Source organism: Ochlerotatus camptorhynchus, unplaced genomic scaffold (assembly GCF_037179485.1).
Source record: "Ochlerotatus camptorhynchus isolate MF236.1 unplaced genomic scaffold, CSIRO-AGI_Acam_v1.1 ptg000767l, whole genome shotgun sequence".
NCBI classification, from domain to species: domain Eukaryota; kingdom Metazoa; phylum Arthropoda; class Insecta; order Diptera; family Culicidae; genus Ochlerotatus; species Ochlerotatus camptorhynchus.
The window spans coordinates 2,539,417-2,558,722 of record NW_027041234.1 but is presented as its reverse complement, the minus strand read 5'-3'; the positions used below and the strand labels follow the sequence as shown (position 1 = coordinate 2,558,722).

At 40.1% G+C, this 19,306-nt stretch overlaps 1 long non-coding RNA gene and 1 pseudogene across 1 annotated transcript in view; one reads left to right on the top strand and one right to left on the bottom strand.

Moving 5' to 3' along the window:
* Positions 1-19,306, top strand: part of LOC135714949 (uncharacterized) — a 344,260-nt gene that overhangs the window by 236,661 nt on the left and 88,293 nt on the right. The gene's annotated exons all lie outside the window — the stretch shown is intronic.
* On the bottom strand, positions 794-3,809 carry LOC135714954 (tyrosine 3-monooxygenase-like; annotated as a pseudogene).

Here is a 19,306-nt window from a genome sequence, read left to right as displayed (position 1 = left end):
ACAGGGGTTGAACTGGTGTCTGCGACAGGTTGGAAGGCCACAGAATACCAGTGTCCACCCAGCTAAAGCACCTTCCCTTTGGTGACAAAAGCAGTCACTTATTCGCGAGCGTGGAAAGATCCACTGCGTGATTGGCTCAAAGGAGTCCAAGGCACTCCAGCCGGACGCGCGCGTCGGGGAATCCCCCTGGTCAAGAAGCCCGGAGCCACAAGGGGCCCACACCAGAGCAGTGGCACTCCGCGTCGTCTGAGAGAAGAAGCTGCAACACGTTCTAGATCAAAAATAAAATAATTTAAGATTTACCTCTATTTTAAATAGTAAATAGTACTTAAATTACGAATCTTTAAATTAGAGATAGTTTACTAAAAAGTATCTCTACTCTACAATGATCGATGTAGAATAGGGATATTTTATGAAAATATATAATAGACGGCATTACAAGGGTATGAAAAGGCTTGGTCACAACAAGGGTTCTAGTGCCTGTCTGAAAATTTCGTAGTAGTTCTTCGGAACTTGCGATGTGATTATTTCGCTGAACACTCAGATCGCGAAATTTTGTTCGAATTCCAAAAGTTTGGCCTGAAAGTGTTTCGTCCACCCCGGCCCCGAAAGACGAGGGTTGATCTCCTGCTTCATTAGTGCGTCCATATTATCGAGGTTGTTGGGGTGTTGACCTGTTGCGTCACGGGTGGGGTTCGGGAGCTGGATCAAAGGGGGTATTGCTCCATCCTGGCGTCCCAGTTGTTGTTGACTGTTGTTGACTTGTTGCAGTTTTTGGCTGTAGACCTTCTGGAATGTCCTTTCGTTCGTCATTTGCTTCGTTGGGGTTTTAGTCTAGAGTGCCAGGGGACGGGACGGGTTCGGCAAGTTTCGAAGGCCGACGGCACCCGAAGGTACTCTGATGATGTCATTTGATGGACGACTGGGAATTCACAGCACAGTTTCTTAGTGCAGCTGTCTTTAGCAGAACGGCTGTCGCAGCTTGGTGATCGCATTCGTCAGATGCAGGATTTCGGTGTTGAGCTGTGACACGAGGGTTTCGAGCTTGTCGACTTCAACGCGCTCGGTGTGTGGGTTGAAGCGGACCAGGAATGGCCGGGAATTGGTCGAGACCCAGTGGCGGAACTTCTCCTTGGCATACTCGAAGCTCTCGGCGACGTAGTAGATTGGCTGGTATTGTTGGTCCTGGTAGGACTGGACGGTGGTGCTGGCCGGCTCGAATGCGCGATGCTCTGGCTTGTCACTGATGGCATGCAGCAGTTCTCCGTAAACCGACAGCAGACCGGCACCGTAGGCCTTGATTTCGTTGTTCTCCTTGCACAGACCGAACTCTACGGTGAACCAGTAGACCGTAGATAGCTTCTCGATTTCCTCATCCGACGCGCCCAGCGAGGCAAGACCAATCTCCTGGGAGAACTGAGCGAAGCTCGGATCGGCCAGCAGTGGCACATGGCCCAGCAGTTTGTGGATGCAGTCGGGTTCTGGTGTGTGGTATGGCGAGTTGATGTGTCGGACGTACTGGGTGCACTGGAAGATGCGGAACGCCAGCGAAGCGAGGAAGTCCCGGGCGGTCGCTCATCTTCGGCAGTTGTGGGATGCGTTCCATGACGAAAATCTTTTCTTCCTAGAGCTTTTTGAACACGGTCACGTACTCGGAGCAGACGTGCTTGACGCGGATGAACACGGCCGACCAGGTCTGATTAGGGACGTTCCGATACTGCAAAATATAGATTTTTGATTCGATACGATTATCAAATCAAAGTATCGATATTACCGATATATCGAATTCAAAATATCGATGATGATGTTTGCAAAATTTAAAAAACGTAAAATATAAAAACATACTATTTAATTGAAATACATTTTTATTTCGTGAGCTGTGAAAGTACATCTGATCATTTAATTTAATTGAACGCTAATTGAAAGTCTGCTTCGTCGACACTGCTTAGAAATAGGATTTTCTCCAAGTGCTTTGGTGAAAGACGATTCCTGGTGGTGGTCACTGTAGCACCTGCTTTTGAAAACAGACGCTCACATGGTACGGATCTGGCCATATGTACCAAGTAAAGTCTTGCTTGCTGGTACAGTTGTGGAAAAACTTGTTTCATATCCTCCCACAGTATCAAAGGATTGGTTTCCAGAGCGCCTACTGGATTCACCATATAAACGTCAAGCTCATCTCCTACAGTTGACTGATACTCATTGCTTTGAGCAAGTTGCTTATGATGTCCCCAGAAATCAAATTCTCCATCATTTTGTTCACCCAATGAACCCGTTGCATCATCGTTATCTTCGTTCCTATAGCCATCGTTGAAATTTTCCCTGATCTTCGAAATAGCCTTGGACTTGGCCGAAGAATTTTGGAAGTGTAGATTTTTAAATCTTGGATCCAAAATTGATGCTACAGACATCACAACATTTTGCTCAATTTGGCCAAACCTTTTATGTAGTTCTTTCATAAGACAGTCTTTTACGGTTTTTACAGCAGAAATGTTAGAGGAAAAATTTCTAATTTTGGATGAAAGACAGTTTACCATGGGAATAACTTTAGAAACTGTCACATATTTATCCCCACTGATGTCTCGTGTCATGAATTCAAAAGGTCTTAAAAGATTTAACAACTGCCGCACAAGCTCCAGCTCTGCCGACGTATGCATTGGTGGACCGTTGGTGTCATCAATCAATATATCTGACACAGTTTTACGGAGCTCCAGAAACCTATCTATCATGTAAAAGGTGGAGTTCCAACGCGTTTTAACATCAAGGATAAATTTCTTGATATTTCCCTCAGCTACGCCGTTATACGTTGGAACCTTACGTAATTTATCGGAAGCTTTGAGGCTGATTTTAAAATATTTCACAACTTCTCGAATCTTGGTAAACGGTCCTTTGATTGAATCAAGCGACAATGCAGCTTCATGGCGCTATATTGAATCGAATATATTGATATAAAAATATCGGATGTCGGAAGAAAAATATCGATATTGTGATATATCGGAAATATCGGAATGTCCCTAGACCGAAACCGCGGTGGTTCATGTCCAGATCTGGTTCGTACTTGGTCACCAGGTGGTTGCAGATGTCCAGCTCGGAGGCATGGCTCGAGAACCACGGGGCCTTGACGTTGACGTTGTTCTCGGTCAGCAGGCTAACGCTGCCAGACGAGGCGGTTTGACGCAGCGAACGGATCAACTGCAGCAGATTGGGCTGGGCCATGTCGACCTTGATGAGGACGTCGAACATGACTCCGTCGCTGCGCGATTGGCACGACTCCAGCTGTGCCACATTTCCGTGATAGTTCTCAACGACCTTCAGGATACGTCCCCGAGAGCGCATGCCGTCACGTAGGTTCGGGCGATTCGGAAGCGGCGTTCTGCAGAACGACTTCCTCCTCCGTTAGGCCAGCGTCGTCAATTTCATCCTGATTGTCGTTGGACTCGGTCTCTTCTGATTTGTATGGAAGATCGTCAGCTTGTGGCTGCTGTTCTTCGGCCTGGACGACGCTATCTTCCAAGCTGGGATCTTCGTTGGCCTTAGTGCAGGCCTCGTCCAAAACCGTCTTAAAGCGGGCGTCATCAACTACGGAACGGTGACGCGATGGGTAACCATTCACGCGGCAGAATTCCTCCAGCAGGCACTTCATGGCTTTCTGTGGTGAGTTGCGCATCTCAATGGCCAGATCGAGAGCCTTCATGAACTTGTTGTACATGGCGAAAAAGGGTGGGTTTTCTTCTGGTTATGAACAAATTACTAACGGAAAAAATCACACAGAAAGCAAGTGATTTTGAACGCGGCAACGGTTTGGACAAAGACCGATCAAAGGCAGCTGGAAGCCACACACGAACGACACTTCAACCAAAAAACGAGGTCTGCACTTTTCGATGAACTGCGATGGAGGTTTTCTCGTTAAACTCCTTCTCACAACAAGTTGGTAAATCTTAACCTTTAGCAGAAAGACTCTTAATACTTTTTTTCGGTGAATTTTTGAACCTGTTTCACGTCATGGTTCTTCTCTATGCCTGTTCAGATAAATTAGTACTTTTAATTATTTTCTCTACTGCGCTAAATCAAACGAGTAGAAATAAAAAGGGATGCCGAAAACTTGCTCAAATAATTGAAAATTCGATAAATATTTAATCGAATAGCTTGAAAAATATTTACGATTAATCGTTAATCGAATAATTGAATTTTTAGGCATCGCAAGACAATAGTGCAAATTCATGTTTTGTTGTGGTCCTTCGAAAATGTAAGGAGCAGAGGGGTGAAATTCATCGATTTTCTCTTTTGATGACCATAGCTCCACTAACCTATTTTGCACTATTTCTGCTATGCTCTTATATCATTCAGAACCACAAACGAATCAATGAATGCGTTTGCCGTCGAGTTAATAACGAAACAGAAAGTCGATGAAGAGAATCGATCAAAATCACTTGCACCCCTGCTTCCAGGTTTGGTTACAAGATTACACTCTAGAGAGCATTTTGTGTGGTGATCGGCGTGTGGCTCTGAATATGGCGATGAGTGTGCAAAATGTTACGCAACTGCATCCTCCCTATTCGCACACGCCCGAAGATCGGAGGCGAATGTCACTTCGGCTTGTTTCGTCTACTAAAGACTCTCTGGTGACTTGTTGGGGAAGCAGCATATGCATGTACGTAATTGGTGGATCTGTTAGTTATTTCGACGCTTTTGGACAATGCTTTACATTTACCACTTTTTAAATAGGTTCTTGTTGAAAATTAATGATCTAAAGTATTGCGTTCAATGCGTACAAATATATCTGAGCGATTGGTTATACCATTATTGCAATAAGTCCAGCGGCAGCTGAGTTATTAACGTTCAAAATCTTTCATAATTTCGTTACATGCTCCATTTTCAGTTTTCACAAAATAAACCGCCATATAAAAACTACAAGGGATAGCCCTATGGGGTTGTACGCAATGGTGACGTAAGACTACGTGATATTTTACAATAAATCTCATTTGTTAACTGCAGCAGGAGCTTGTATTTTGTGTTAGGAATAGGAATTTGTGCGTGGTTCTCGCTGTTTATACTCTTTAGTATGACGCGCTTGAAATAGATGGCCCACAGCGACTCACGATGAGCTACTGATTCCGATCAATAGCTGTGCCGCTTCTTCCTCCTTCTATGGATGCTCATGTGGGCTGCTGCTCGTTGCTTGCAGGCAACCTCTCGTTGTGTACTGGAGAACAATGTTCAACGCCACGCGCCGAAAGCTCTGCTGCTGCTGCTGATGCCAACGACCGGACACCACCACACACGGTGATTAGAACTGAATCCGATCCGAGGCCATCGTTGATAGCTAGCTGCTTGTAGGGAACCTTTCGTTGTGTATTGGAGAACACCACCACTCACCACGCGATGAATGGATAAACACCGTTTGGTGAGACCGAATGGAATTCAACTAGAAATCTGTGTTAGGGAAATCGCTTTTCTTAGGCAAATGGTGATAATTTTAACTATCATAGCAACAATCTCACATTCGTGCAATTTTCAATTGTGACATTTTTAAATATGATAAAGTCTTAAATTAAATGCATAGAAATATTTCTGATCGATTGGTGATAAAATTATTGAAATTGGTCCAGGGGCAGCTGAGTTATTTACGTTCAAAATCTTTCATAATTTTGTTACATGTTCCATTTTCGGTTTTCACAAAGTGTACCCCCATATAGAAATCACAGACGTAGTCCTACGTCAAAACTGTGTTAGCGCTACTATGTAAGCATTTTTACAGTCTACTAGGTTTATTTTTTAAGCTTGTGCATTTTTGCAGCTATTACTCCGCTTCTTTATAAAGCTGAACTAACTAGTCGAAAAAAGTGATTTATGTGCACTATTCTACTCAACGATTTTGTTGTACAAAGGTCATGTAAATTTGTTTACGTCAGTTCAAAGTGTTGGCGTAGCTCACTTGGTAGAGTCAAGGTATGCCAATGCGGTCGTCTCGAGTTTGAGTTCGTTCCGGTGCAGGGCAATAATTTGGTGTTGTGCTTATAACTAATTTCGAGTAATTTGATTCACAGCATGATAAAATCAATAAATTCCTGCAACCAAAAAGTAAACAATATGTAACTCCGGCTTGAAGATAAAGCTGTGTAGTTATTATTGGATAATCGTCATATGGTTACATAAGCGCCTTTCAAACGTAACTAAACATGAATATACAATAAGAGCTTGTCACAACCGTACCAAGCAAAAGCCATAAGTAGCTGACTAAGGTCGCCAGATTTGCTTGTATAGAGGTTGAGTAAAGGTTTCCTCATATCGTGTAGCATTTGAATTACAGCTTGAGGCTGTATAAATGAAATGAGCAAAGCGTTTACATTGTGAAAATTGCTAGTTGGGATAGGATTTAATGGATTCTTGATTTGTCGTGGTGAACTTGTCGTGCGACAAGAAATTGTTGTTTGAGGAAAATTTTCCAGGATGACCATCTTTCGATGTATCTTGTCGTGCGTTAATGACAAACGTGACAATTCTCAAGCCTGAAAGAGCACTTGCTCTTTGTACAAAATACAGCAGTTTGTTATGTTCACCTTGAGGGCACTTTTTGAAGACTGATATTCTCCAAAATATTCTTCAAGTATTGGTCTATTGAATTTGGTTATTAAATTTCATGAAACCCAAAAAGTTCCAAGGTGCTTAAATTTAAATTTGTACACCGACGTGATTGTTTAAAGGTTAATGTTTTAATGAAGCTTTAGTGTGATAATTTATTATCTAGAGATAAAGGTCATTAATAGAAGTTGAAAATGTGCACAGGGCCATTATTAGAATCAGTGTTGGGAAAATATCAAAAAATCAAATCTCGCCAACGCCCAAGATTACGCTTGATATTCGTAGACAAAAATCAACAAGCAAACAACTGCGGTTGTTTTAGCAAGCTGTGATATCGCAGCTCGGAATATAAAGCTAACAAAACTCTTGCAGCTGGTGAGTTTTGTAAGCTTGATGTGGTGTGATGTGACAAACTGTGGTGAGATTGAGTTTCATGATTTTTGCTTTACATCAGAATGCAACCGAAACTTCCATAACGGCTGGCAGCAGTCACTTCGTGTTTGCCATCGGTGAAGATTAAAAAGAGATAGCATACTATACTTTCTCTTTCTAAGAAAACGATGTGCAACGGAATCATGTAAGTGTCGAGTCAACTCTCAGCTTGATTTTTGCACGATATGAATAGTCTCGCAATATCAAAGGAGCTTGTAAAATCAATATCACCATGATATTTTGTTCCAATATCACGCGTGATATTGCGAGCGCATGAGAGTGGAAAAATATCAATTGATTTTTTCCAACAATGAATACAATATGTAGTACTACTTCGCTCATTTGCATCTTCTATTCAATTTTCATACTGTCTTACTCTAGCGGAGCTATCTACCTCTCTGCGGACCTTTCTCTCTAGCTAATAAATAATAAAACTGCATGTTAGATAGCATTTCCAACCAACTCTGAAAGTCGTAAACTTCACGTATGAAGTCACACAAAAACACTTTGAATATAATGTTTCAATCCTAAGAACTCAAACCTCATAATATCACCGCACATCAAAGCCACGGTAAATGTTCAAAACCACTCATGCACCTTTTCCAGAGTGGTGCGAAACCGTTTTCAGTGCTGCCACTATAATTGAAAAATAAAACAGCTTAAACATGAAGAACGAAAAACCCTTCAATGGCGTAATTGAGAGCACACTAACCAATGGGGCTTTTAAAAACTCATTCTTTTCACTGCTAGTTGAAACCTTCTCAATTCACCGAAATTGTTTGCCATATTGATTGTTTGAACATTGCACTGCGAGAGTAGCCAGCTCGTTAGTTTGATACGACTCCTGAGAAAACGCGAACTACTCCAAACCGCAAGCCACGAATGGGAAAAATGTTATCCAAACTTTCCGGAAAAAGCAATGCGTTCGCTTTGCCATGGTGCAGAAGAGCTCTGCAAGCTGGAGTAAGTTGGTAGACAATTTAATTGGATGCAAATCCTCCACGACGAACCTGCCTGCCAGATAGACAGGGAGATGATTATCATTTGCAGAAGACCATAGAGATGGGCGGTCCCTCTATGTTGCCCTCGCTATAAACGCTAATGCTCCTTCGCCTAGAAGGGCAAACAGAGCACTTCCCTCTGACGACGTGAAAGTTTATGTGCAGCTGATAGCGCTCCAATAATCGTGATATCCTATTACTGGGAAATTTGTTATCCTGCAGGCAGAGTATAGTTAACGTAGAACGATCGTCGTCGTCGTCGTCGTCGTCGCCGTCGCAGCCTGATGTCACTGATTGATGTGAGTGAGTGTGGGTGAGCGCACCAGGGCTCCTCCATGGGTGATCCCTATCTCCTCTATTGCTTCTCTGCTAGGGGTCTGTTGCGTGATGGGCATGCGATTTTCGTCGCTAACGATGCACCGCAGAGAATGCAATTAGTGTTTGGGTCGTTGCTTCTGGTTAAGAGTGCCCGGATGCAGTATTGTTGTTTTTGTTGTTTTGGGATCAATGCGGTTCTTGATGGCGTGAAACTATTTCCAGGCAATATGACAGATGATGGGATATTGAAAGCTTTCGGCAGAATGTGGTATTCCGTTGTTGCCAACTGGATGCTACTGGTATCGATATTGTAAAGCTGACTTCTTGCGGCTCGTTGAGTACTTCCACGGTTATTTATTGAGGGCTTAACAGGAGCCATTGCTGGGCTATAGATTCGGTTTCATTTGTTATTTAATCTGATATGATATGACTACACTTAGCTTGAAGTCTTGTTAAATTTGATTTCGCCTGAGTTCGAGATAAACTTATAACGCGTTTTTCTCGGCTAGCTAATGTGTGCTATGGAACGGACTTGCCATGAGCGGCAGTCTATTGAAAGCTATCGGAACTTACCATAACAGATCTTTAAAATGTTCAGAATGTTCTTGAATGTCTCGGAACCACCCTGAAGTTTTCAGCACTTTCTTTTTTGAATTTCCATGAAATTCTCACCACTGCTCGAAATTTCCCGCAATTTTTCAGATGTTCATGGAACGTTAATTGAATTTTTGACACTTTTGCACCGTGTAGTTTCGTTTTCTTTTCTGGTCTGTGTTCTAGGAACATCTGTAAGCTTCCTTCATTTTTTCTGCAATTAATCAAACGGACCTGAACTTCTCAAAATTTCCAGAAGTTTTCGAAATTTTTCTCGTGTTTCCACAATTTTTCGGACATCCATGGCGATTTCCGGAAGTTCATAGAGCTTTCTCTACGCACTTTGAACTTTCCTAAAGATCTTTGAACTTAGGGTAAGTATTCTGCAGTTTCTTGAAATTCTAGTGAAGCTCAACAAATTTTCTTGATGTTAATTGAACTGTCGTAAAGTTCTCCGATCTGCATTGATGATTTACATTAAGGATCTATAAACTTCCCGAAAGTCCTGGAGTTTCTTGTAGTTCTCGGAACTTTTCTCGAGCAGGAAAAAATAACTTTCCAATACCAAATTTAGTTCCTGACACCCACATTTGGTGTTGATCAACCTGACATAAGAGGTAAAATATCAGCAATAATGTCAAGAAATGGCATGCAAAATACTTTATAAATATCAAGAATTTATATACTTGTGTGGTATCATTTTGGTATTGCGTTTGATTAAATTGGAATTGGAATTGGAATTATATTGTGGTATTATTCTTTGGTGTTTTCCCTCTTATGTCAGGCTAATCGATACCAATTTAAGGTATCGAGTTATTCGTTCCTGCTCGGGATGCGTTGCAGAACATTCGTATGGCTTTTTTAACGTGGCCGGGATGTTCTGAGGCATAACATCTCTGATCACGCCTTCCTTCGGATGGGAAGTAAAGCCGTTGGTCCCCAGTTCATGAGTTGATGGGTCGATAGGTAGGGTCCAGGTGTGGGAGCTGCCTTCCTGGCACGTCGGTAGCATTGGTGCTCAGCATGGAAAACAAGATCGACGGAAAAAAAAACAAACCAAAGGAAAAAAAATATGATTGAACGAAATTTCCTTTCTATTAACTTTCTATATTTTATAGTCATATTATATTTTAATAAGATCTCTGAATGTTTTGAAATTCCATAAAAATGTTGGAACATCGCTAAAGTTTTAAAAATTGATCTAAATGCCTCTGAACTTTCACGGTTTTTGAGGATTTCCCGGATCTTCTTCAAATTTCTAAAAAAGTTCCTTTAATTTTCTTATAATGAATGGAAGTATTTGACTTAATTCAGCAGATTTTTTATTCAAGCATTTGTTTGTATCTCTAGGAGTGGAGCAATGTTTCATCACTTCACGAGCGCCTTGTGAAAATTAGTGGATGAGCACATGTAGATCGCTATTTTGAGAGCTTTGGAGTAAGCATGAGTAAGCAACCACGACATGGCTGATTGGGATTTTAAGAAAATGCCAAGTAAAGGGAAATTTGGAGACTTCAGGGCTATATCTATATCAGACTATATCTATAAGACTTGGGAGAACTTCAGGAAAGGGGCATCAGGTATTATCAAAAAACCTGAGGGTAGTTCCATTAGCTTCAAGCCAATTGCAAAAATGTTAAAGTTGTTACGGGAACTATAGCAAATTTTTTAAACTTCTGCATGGTTCCGAAGCATAAAGACATTTGAGGGACATCAGGAGAATGTGGGAAAAATTAAGGAACATTCCGTAAACTTCAGAGTAACTGACGAAAAATTGCAAGACTTCAGTGAACATCATCAAATTTCAGTAATTTACAAAAACTTTAAAGAAATTCCTAGATCTGTAGGGTAGTTCAGAGATTACCTGAGAAGCTTAACTTTATATAAGTTTCGAGTACTTTGGGGGAGATCAGGTAACTTTAAGACGGAAGTTTCAAGGAATTATTTTTTTCTCCTTTTGTTTGTTTTCCGACGATTTTGTTTGCCGTGCTGAGCACCAATGCTACCGATGCCAGGGAGGCAGCTTCCACACTTGGACCCTACATATCGACCCATCAACTCATGAACCGGGGGCCAACGGCTTTACTTCCCTTCCGAAGGAAGGCGTGATCAAAGATGTCATGCCTCAGAACATCCCGGTTGCGCTGACTGATATTGAACCCAGACCTGCTGGGGTGAGAGGTAATCACGCTGAGGAATTATGGAAAATTAAGATATTTTCAGAGATGTTCCGAAAACTTCAAAAAATGTGCTTGATCTTCAGTAAAGTTCTATACATTCCAGGATTATTGCTGGAACCAAATTTCTGCGCTTTCCATCGTTTACCTGATCTTCGGTTTTAAATATTCATTGCAGTGATTACACAATCAACAAAACCGCTTCAACTGACTCAGCCAGTGTTATTTCTGCTCTCTCTTCTGTACGCTCTCGCCACCCATGGATTCAAGTCATACAGCACTGTGTTTTGCCTAACAATGTCCTCGCATGGATACCTGACCACTGTGGGATAACGGGGAATGACGAAGTGGACCATCTAGCAGCCTTTGGGATAGCAGCGAACCATTTCACAAATGAAGTAGCCGCGATACCAAATTGTGGCTTAATTCTGTCTGTCACAATTCTTGGTCAACTACTTGGTATAATCACACGACACTGTTCTAACGCAAGGTCAAAGGTTGCATCCGCAGATTGGAGGGCCTCCCTGATTTCAGAGAACAAAAGGTAATATCCCGACTTCGCACCGGAGCAACCAAAATCTCACACGTTGAGCATGATCCATGCCGCCTCCCTTTGTTCGTTGAGCACTTCCTCTGCACCTGCCTAAAATATGCCGATCTTGTATGTATGTATGTAGGTATGTAAGGTAGCCACCATCACTTCAAAGATCTTGTCTTGTATGCAGCTCCTCTTAATAGCAAGATCAATTTGAGCTACCGATCGGAATTCACAATATCGCTGTATGAAGGGCCAAAAACGGAGGTGCGGACCCGTAAGCAGAGACACTTACGCGAAATCCACGGGAATTTAAGAATCTCCTTCCAACGATACGATCCACCAAATCGGGTAACGCAATTCTTATTAAGCATTCTACGGCTTGTAAAGAAGGGCGCGTCAATCTCACTGAAACTGTTGGAGTAGAATTCACACCACCACAATCGAATCGGTAGGATACAGAAAATGATAGTGTTTATTCCCTCCTAGACTCCGGTTGTTATACCACTCCAATCGTCCAGTTCCAGGTCAAATGATACCCTGATGCTCCCTCCCAACCCAGTATTTATTTATATAATGAAAATATATGTAAAAGAGAAATGAAATATATCAGAACATTAAATATGAAATAATGAATATAAATTTATCTATATTGATGAAATAGTTGATATTCTGCAATGAAAATAATAATTATGTTACATATAATAAGATGCAGCTCTATGTTTCTTCAGCTCACAATATCAAGTGGATGTAACACTGAAATTTCAAGGTTATATTAAGCAAATATACATTTTATCTCTAATTACTAATAATGTAAGCACGTAATGTAAAGTGTAAAGTGTGATGTATAACTAATATAACTATCAATAAAATGGGATTACGAGAAAAATTAAGGAAAGATCTCACCCGATATGTAGCAAAGGAATCCATGACATCACGATGATTTCGAAGAACTCCAATAGTTATGCTGGCGCTACTTCTTCAACCGGTGTTAAAAACAGCACTCTCGCCTTTCGGTTCTCCAACAGCAGCGCAAACCCCATCAACCACCTGCCTAAAATATGCCGATCTTCGGAAAAAAAGATCAAATTCCAAACAGCAACCGTAACGTCCTTCAAGCCGAGGAAACTTCATCAGCACCCTTGAACTGTTTCGTCAAAGATGTAGATCTCTTCCACCTCATCGGAAATTCCAACAGAAGGAAACAAAATAATCACAGGAAAATGACGTCACACCTCAACGGATATACTCAACTCATCATAACCACTGATTAAACCGATTTAATCGCCGTGTATAGATAAAATACCAAACACAAAGGTAACATTACACGGTAAATGAAAATGAACAAGATTACGGATAATCAGTAGAACTAATGCTAGGGATAGTAAACCCACGGGGGCTATTAATAAGCCCGCGTCTATTTATAATATGCAATAAGAGATGAACCCGCCAAAGCTTAACATCTCTATAATAAAGGAAAAAATACCTGAACAACTCTCCACCATAAAAAAAACAACTGTTTAATTCTTTGGAATGAAATTACGTAAGAAGGGATCAAAGGAAGGGTGAGCCTTCGGAAAATATTTCGAAAGATTTGACAAGACCTCACTTTCCCCCCCCCCCCTTTTCCCTTACTTAATTAGTGTACGGCTTGACGCTTACCAGGTGATGCTTGACGTTTACCAATTTTTCAAGGGTGTGTTTTTGGAAATACATAGTTTTACCTATTGGAATCGATACATAGAGCAAATCCTGATCGATTTCCATAGCAAACATATGGAAAAAGTAGCATGAAATAGCCGAGTTATGATTACTCAAAACCTGAACACTTTTCGTTACATCATCGGATAGGGGCAACTATCACCTTTCCGAAAGTGGTATTGGTTTGCGTAGGCGTACTTTGGTTCGCGGGTAAAGTTGGAACAAAGCTGCAGATACAGCTACAAGCAGAAGCTAGTAAAATGTGTTTGAAGAGCGTTTACTCAACTTTTTCACTACCATTATTCAATTTGTCTGTTGCACTGAATAACAGCAGCCAATAAACGCTAATGTCTTTTCTATGCAAATATTAATCAACTTTAACTGGTAGCTGCAAATCAGAGCTAATAAAATGAATATATTACTCATTTGATGGCTTCTATACAACCAACCACTCTTGCTGAATAACATAAACATCAAAAGTGCTTTTTCAACAACTAAACAACCTGTACTCAGCTTATAAACTGTGTTAGAGCAACTTCGGAAGCATTTTCACAGTCAACTAGGTTTATATTTAGACGTGTGCAGTTTTACAGCTTCTACTCTGCTCTTTTACAAAGCTGAAGTAACTTGTTGAAAGTGATTCATGTGCACTATTATAAAGCCTCTACTCAACGAAATTATTGTAGAAAGTCATGTATATTTGTTTACGTCAGTTCAAAGTGTTGGCGTAGCGAAGTTGGTAGTGTCAAGGTTTGCCAATATGGTCGTCTCGAGTTTGATTCCAGGTTCCGGTGCAGTGTAAATAATTTGGTGGTGTGCTAATAACTAATTTCGATTCATTTGATTCTCACAGCAAAATAAACTCAACAATTGCTCCAACAAAAAAAGCGTAAACAATATTTAACCCGGCTTCAATAGAAAGTTGTGTAGTGATTATTGGATAACCAGAAAAAGGTTGAATAAGCCCCTTTCAAGTTTGCACAGAACTAAACAGCAGGATAACAGCTGTTTAGAAGTGTTAATGGAAATGCAATAAGAGCTTGATCCAACTGTCCCAACAGCCATAAGAAGCTGACTAAGTTCGCCAGATTTTCTTGTAAAGAGGTTGAGTAAAGGTTTCCTCATATCGTATAGCATTTGAATACAGCTTGAGGCTGTATAAATGAAATGAGTAAAGCGTTTACATTGCGAAAATTGTTAGTTGGGCATTGCTACCGACGCCAGGGAGGCAGCTCCCACATCATCTCATGGACCGGGGACCAACAGCTTTACTTCCCTTCCGAAAAAAGGGGTCATCAGAGATTCTATGCCTCAGAAATCCCGGTGGCGTTGACTGGGATTGAACCCAGACCTTTGGGGTTAGAGGCAATCATGCTTGCCACTATACTAGCGGCACCGCTGAAAGTGTAATGTTGAAAAATCAATAGTTTTACATATTTGAAGCAATACGTAGAAAAAATTCCGAGCGATTGATGCAAAAATATTGAAAATGTATTATGAAATAGCCGAGTATAACTTGTTCAAAATCTGACTACTTTTAGTTACTTGTTTATTTTTCGTATTCACAATATCTAACCTCATATAAAAAACACAAACGTAGTCTTATGTCATACAAAATTAAGGATATTCGATTTTGTTTTATTAAAATTGTGATAGAAACCACAGTTTTGGGACGTTTTTCTGCCTCTTATTCTTCTTTTTCTTCTTCGCATTTCAAGCTTATTTCTTATCGCATATTAGCTTATTGCGTGCTTTCAACTAAGTGTTCTAGGTGCACTTTCACAGTTATTAATTGAGAGCTTTTGATGCCTGTACCATTTTTGCATTAGTATATTTGTCTGGCAAGTACAATCATACTCTATGCCCAGGGAAGTCGAGAAATTTTCCAACCATAAAAAATCCTATACCGGACCGGGAATCGAACCCAGCCGCCTCTAGCATTGCTTGCTTTGTAGATGCGCCTTTACCGACTGAGCTAAGGCAGGCGACTGTCTACCAGCAGTTTTTTTAAAAGACGCACTCAACTCCAGATGTTTCAAGATGGACACCGTTGACATTGAGCCCGCCGCTCAAGCTATTTCCAATGTCTTGGCATCTGTCATTGACAGACACGTTCCAAAAAAGATTCATCATCATACGACCCATCCACCATGGCATACGAGCGAATTTCGTCGACTGAAATCCAGAAAGAGGAAATTCGCCTAGCACCGCACACTATCCCTTGAACGTCACTATGTCAGGATCAATCACGAATACAAACGAGTTGCGAAATGGTGCTTTCTTCAGTATCGACGTGGATTGCAGAGAAAGCCTAAGTCACGTCCCTAGCTGTTTTGGAAGTTTGTCAACGAGCAACGTCATGAAGCTGGTCTGCCGTCGTCTATGATACATAATGGTAACGTGGCCTCATCTACGCAAGATATCTTTCACCTGTTCTCTGAAAAAAATGCTAGTGTCTTCATGGACGAGCGTTCGTGGCCAAACCATGAGCAGAATTGGCATCAATCCCGAGATGTTTTCCAAAGCTTCCTCGAAACGCAAGTCGTCGTACAATCCGGGTCCTGACGGGAATCCATCGGTGTTCCTCAAAACGCACTTGGACAGTTTGTTTTCTCCACTGCTGCACGTTTTTCAGCGGTCCGTGAACGTCGGCGTATTCCCATCCTGTTGGAAGCTAACGCACATGTTTCCAGTACACAAGAAGAGCAACAAACAGGACGTTGGCAACTACCGTGGCATTACTTCGCTTAGCACTTGCTGTGCCTTACTTCCTACATCTCTAACAGTGCACAGTGGTCCAGAATGCAGATTTAGGTGGAATGATATGAAACTTTTGACTAAAAGTTTCTTCTACAAAGTTGTTCCTTATAGTTAGGCACTCATTTTTATGGCAATGGTTGGTTCCTATTATCATTAAAATCAAAAATCAAAAGTCTAACTTTTTGTTTGAATAGATTAAGGTATATATTTTTCGGCAAAGTTATAGCTGAGCTAATTTCAAGCAACTTTGTTGAAAATAACTTGAAAATAACTCTTAAATTGGCCGATTTAGAGCTTTTTTCTTGAACTGAGTTAGGGTGGCTCTTAAAAAAACAGTTGTTTTGCCCTAGTTTTCTTATTTCGAATTTCTCAGCAAAGGTGTTTTCTAATAACTTTTAGATCTTAAGAAGGCGCAAATTTTTGCTGCACAAAGCTTGTCAACATCTTTCGCCGATCAAGAGCTATTGACGTTTTTATACTAAAAATATGCACTTTTCAAATGTTAATATCTCTTGTTGGGGCAAACAAAAAAAAAGTGTTTTTACGGCATTTGAAAGAGCGTATGTTATTCTTTGGAATATGAGAAAATTGGGGGTATTTAATTTTTTAAGCTCGTATAAAATCAATTTGAAATTAGTCAAATTTTTTACTATATTTGGGTACATCTTTTTTATTAGAAGCGATACAGGCAACAAATTCAGCTATTGAATATTTGCTTAAAGAGTTTAAAAAGTCTCTACAACATGACTTTCACGATACATTTCAAATAAAAAAGTTATTGACAAAAGATGGATTTCATAGTACCACTCTAATGACAAATTTAAATAAAATGTGCTAGTACATTTGTTTCAATATTTGGACATTTAGTATTTTCGAAGAAGTTTTTGTTCTTAAAAATTCCGTTCTTTTGGTGCTTGCAAACGTCAGGGTGGTCCTCAAATTAGGGAATTTTAAAAACTAACTTTTTTGTTTTGCAAAATAAAAACATGTGTTGTTTAAAAAAGTTGTAGTTAAGTTACTTGCAAGCAACTTTGTCGAAGCAAATTTTTTTTTCTATCTCTAAACGTTCTCATATTAGAGAAATTTTTCGGAGTTGACTTAGGGTGTTCCTGGAAAAAATAGTTTTTAGCACTAACTTTTTTATTTGAAATTTCTCATGAAAGTCACCTTCTATAGACTTTTAAAACTCTTTAAGACGAATGTTTTATAGCCGAATTTGTTGCCTGTATCTCTTCTAATAAAAAAGATATGCTCAAATATAATAAAAAATATGAATACAATCATATTGATTTTATACGAGTTTAAAAATAACATACCTCCAATTTTCACATATTATTGAGAATAACATGCGCCCTTTCAAATGCCGTAAAAAAACTTTTTTTTTTGTTTGCCCCAACCAGAGATATTAACATTTGAAAAGTGCATATTTTTAGTATAAAAACGTCAATAGCTCTTGATCGGGGAAAGATATTGACAAGCTTTGTGCAGCAAAAATTAGCGCCTAAGATCTAGAATTTATTTCAAGACACCTTTGCTGAGAAATTCGAAATAAGAAAACTAAAGCAAAACAACTATTTTTTTTAAGAGCCACCCTTACTCACTTTAAGAAAATAGCTCTAAATCAGCCGATTTAAGAGATACAAAAAAGTTATGTTCAACAAAGTTGCTTGAAATTAGCTCAGCTATAACTTTGCCCTGGAATGTATACCTTAATTTATTCAAACAAAAAAGTGAGATTTTTTATTTTAATGATAATAGGAACCACCCTAGAATTCATTGTCATAAAAATGAGGGCCTTACTATAAGGAACAACTTTGTTGAAGAAACTTTTAGTCTAAAGTTTCAATTTCAGGCTCAAAACATATCATTCCACCTAAATCTGCATTCTGGACCACTGTGCAATGTGTCAGATCGTGCTCAGACGGATGTCATTTATACTGACTTCGATAAATTGAACCACCGCATATCAATCGCAAAACTGGACAGGCTTGGTATCCACGGCTGCATTTTGCAATGGTTTCAGTCGTACCTCACTGCTATCTTACTGTTGTCATTGGTGATCACCAGAGGCCGTATGTTCGCTCCTCACCTGATTTACTTCAACGACGTGAATATGGTAATTGAGGGACCACGATTATCTTTCGTAGAAGAGCTTAAACTCTTCCTTTGAATTAACTCAATTGAAGACTGTTGTTTACTTCAACGTCAGCTGAATGCTTTTGCTAATTAATGTATTTTGAATCGTATGGAGGTTAACCCGTCCAAATGCTCGGTTATCTCTTTTTCGCACAAGAAAGAGACTATTATGTTCAAGTATGTTTGTTGTATATACAGGGTGTGTGACGAATTTTTGCAGTAAATGGCATATTTGAGAAAAAATACACCAGTTAGTTATTCTAGCAATGAATTTTGTGCGATTAATTTTCTTTCGCAACATATGGAAGTTGTAAGTAAATTTATTCAAAAAAATGCCTTCCCTTTCGACGACTGTAGTTAGACGCTTCCGGAAACTGCAGTATGCCATTTTAAAATGTTTCGATCCATAGATGTCATCACTGCCTTGATTTTAGCTTTTAGCGACTTAAGTGTGGTGTGAGGGGTTCTATTGGTATCCCGTTGGACGACGCCCTATACAAAATAATCCAATGGATTGATATCGGGACTGCTTGGGGGCCAAATTTATTCCTCCCAAATTTACGAAATATTTTCCGTAAGCTATTTCTGTGCTTTATTAGCAGTATGAGCAGGTGCTCCGTCTTATCACTTTCCCAAGCCTTTTTTAATATTCTACACTGTTCTTTCAGACACATTTACCGACCGAATTATTTCTTTCATGCATACTCCGGCGCGCAACAAAGCGACAACGGCTGACAGATTGCTCTCTTGTTTCGACATCTTTACGTTTACTCAACATTGTTTGTTTAAATCTTACACCTAACAGTATAAGCTATCCAGTGCTGCCAAATATATCTAAATCATGATGCACAAGCATGAGAAATTACTATTTGAAATTTACTGCAAAAATTCGTCACGCACCCTGTATGTATGTATGTATGTTCAGCCAAATTAGAATACTGCTCGGTTGTCTGGACTCCTCACTACAACAATTTGGTCGAAAGAGTTGAGTCTGTTCAGCGACGGTTCCTGAGATATGCGCTACGTAAACTGCCGTGATCGGATCCCTTCCGATTGCCTAGCTACGAAAG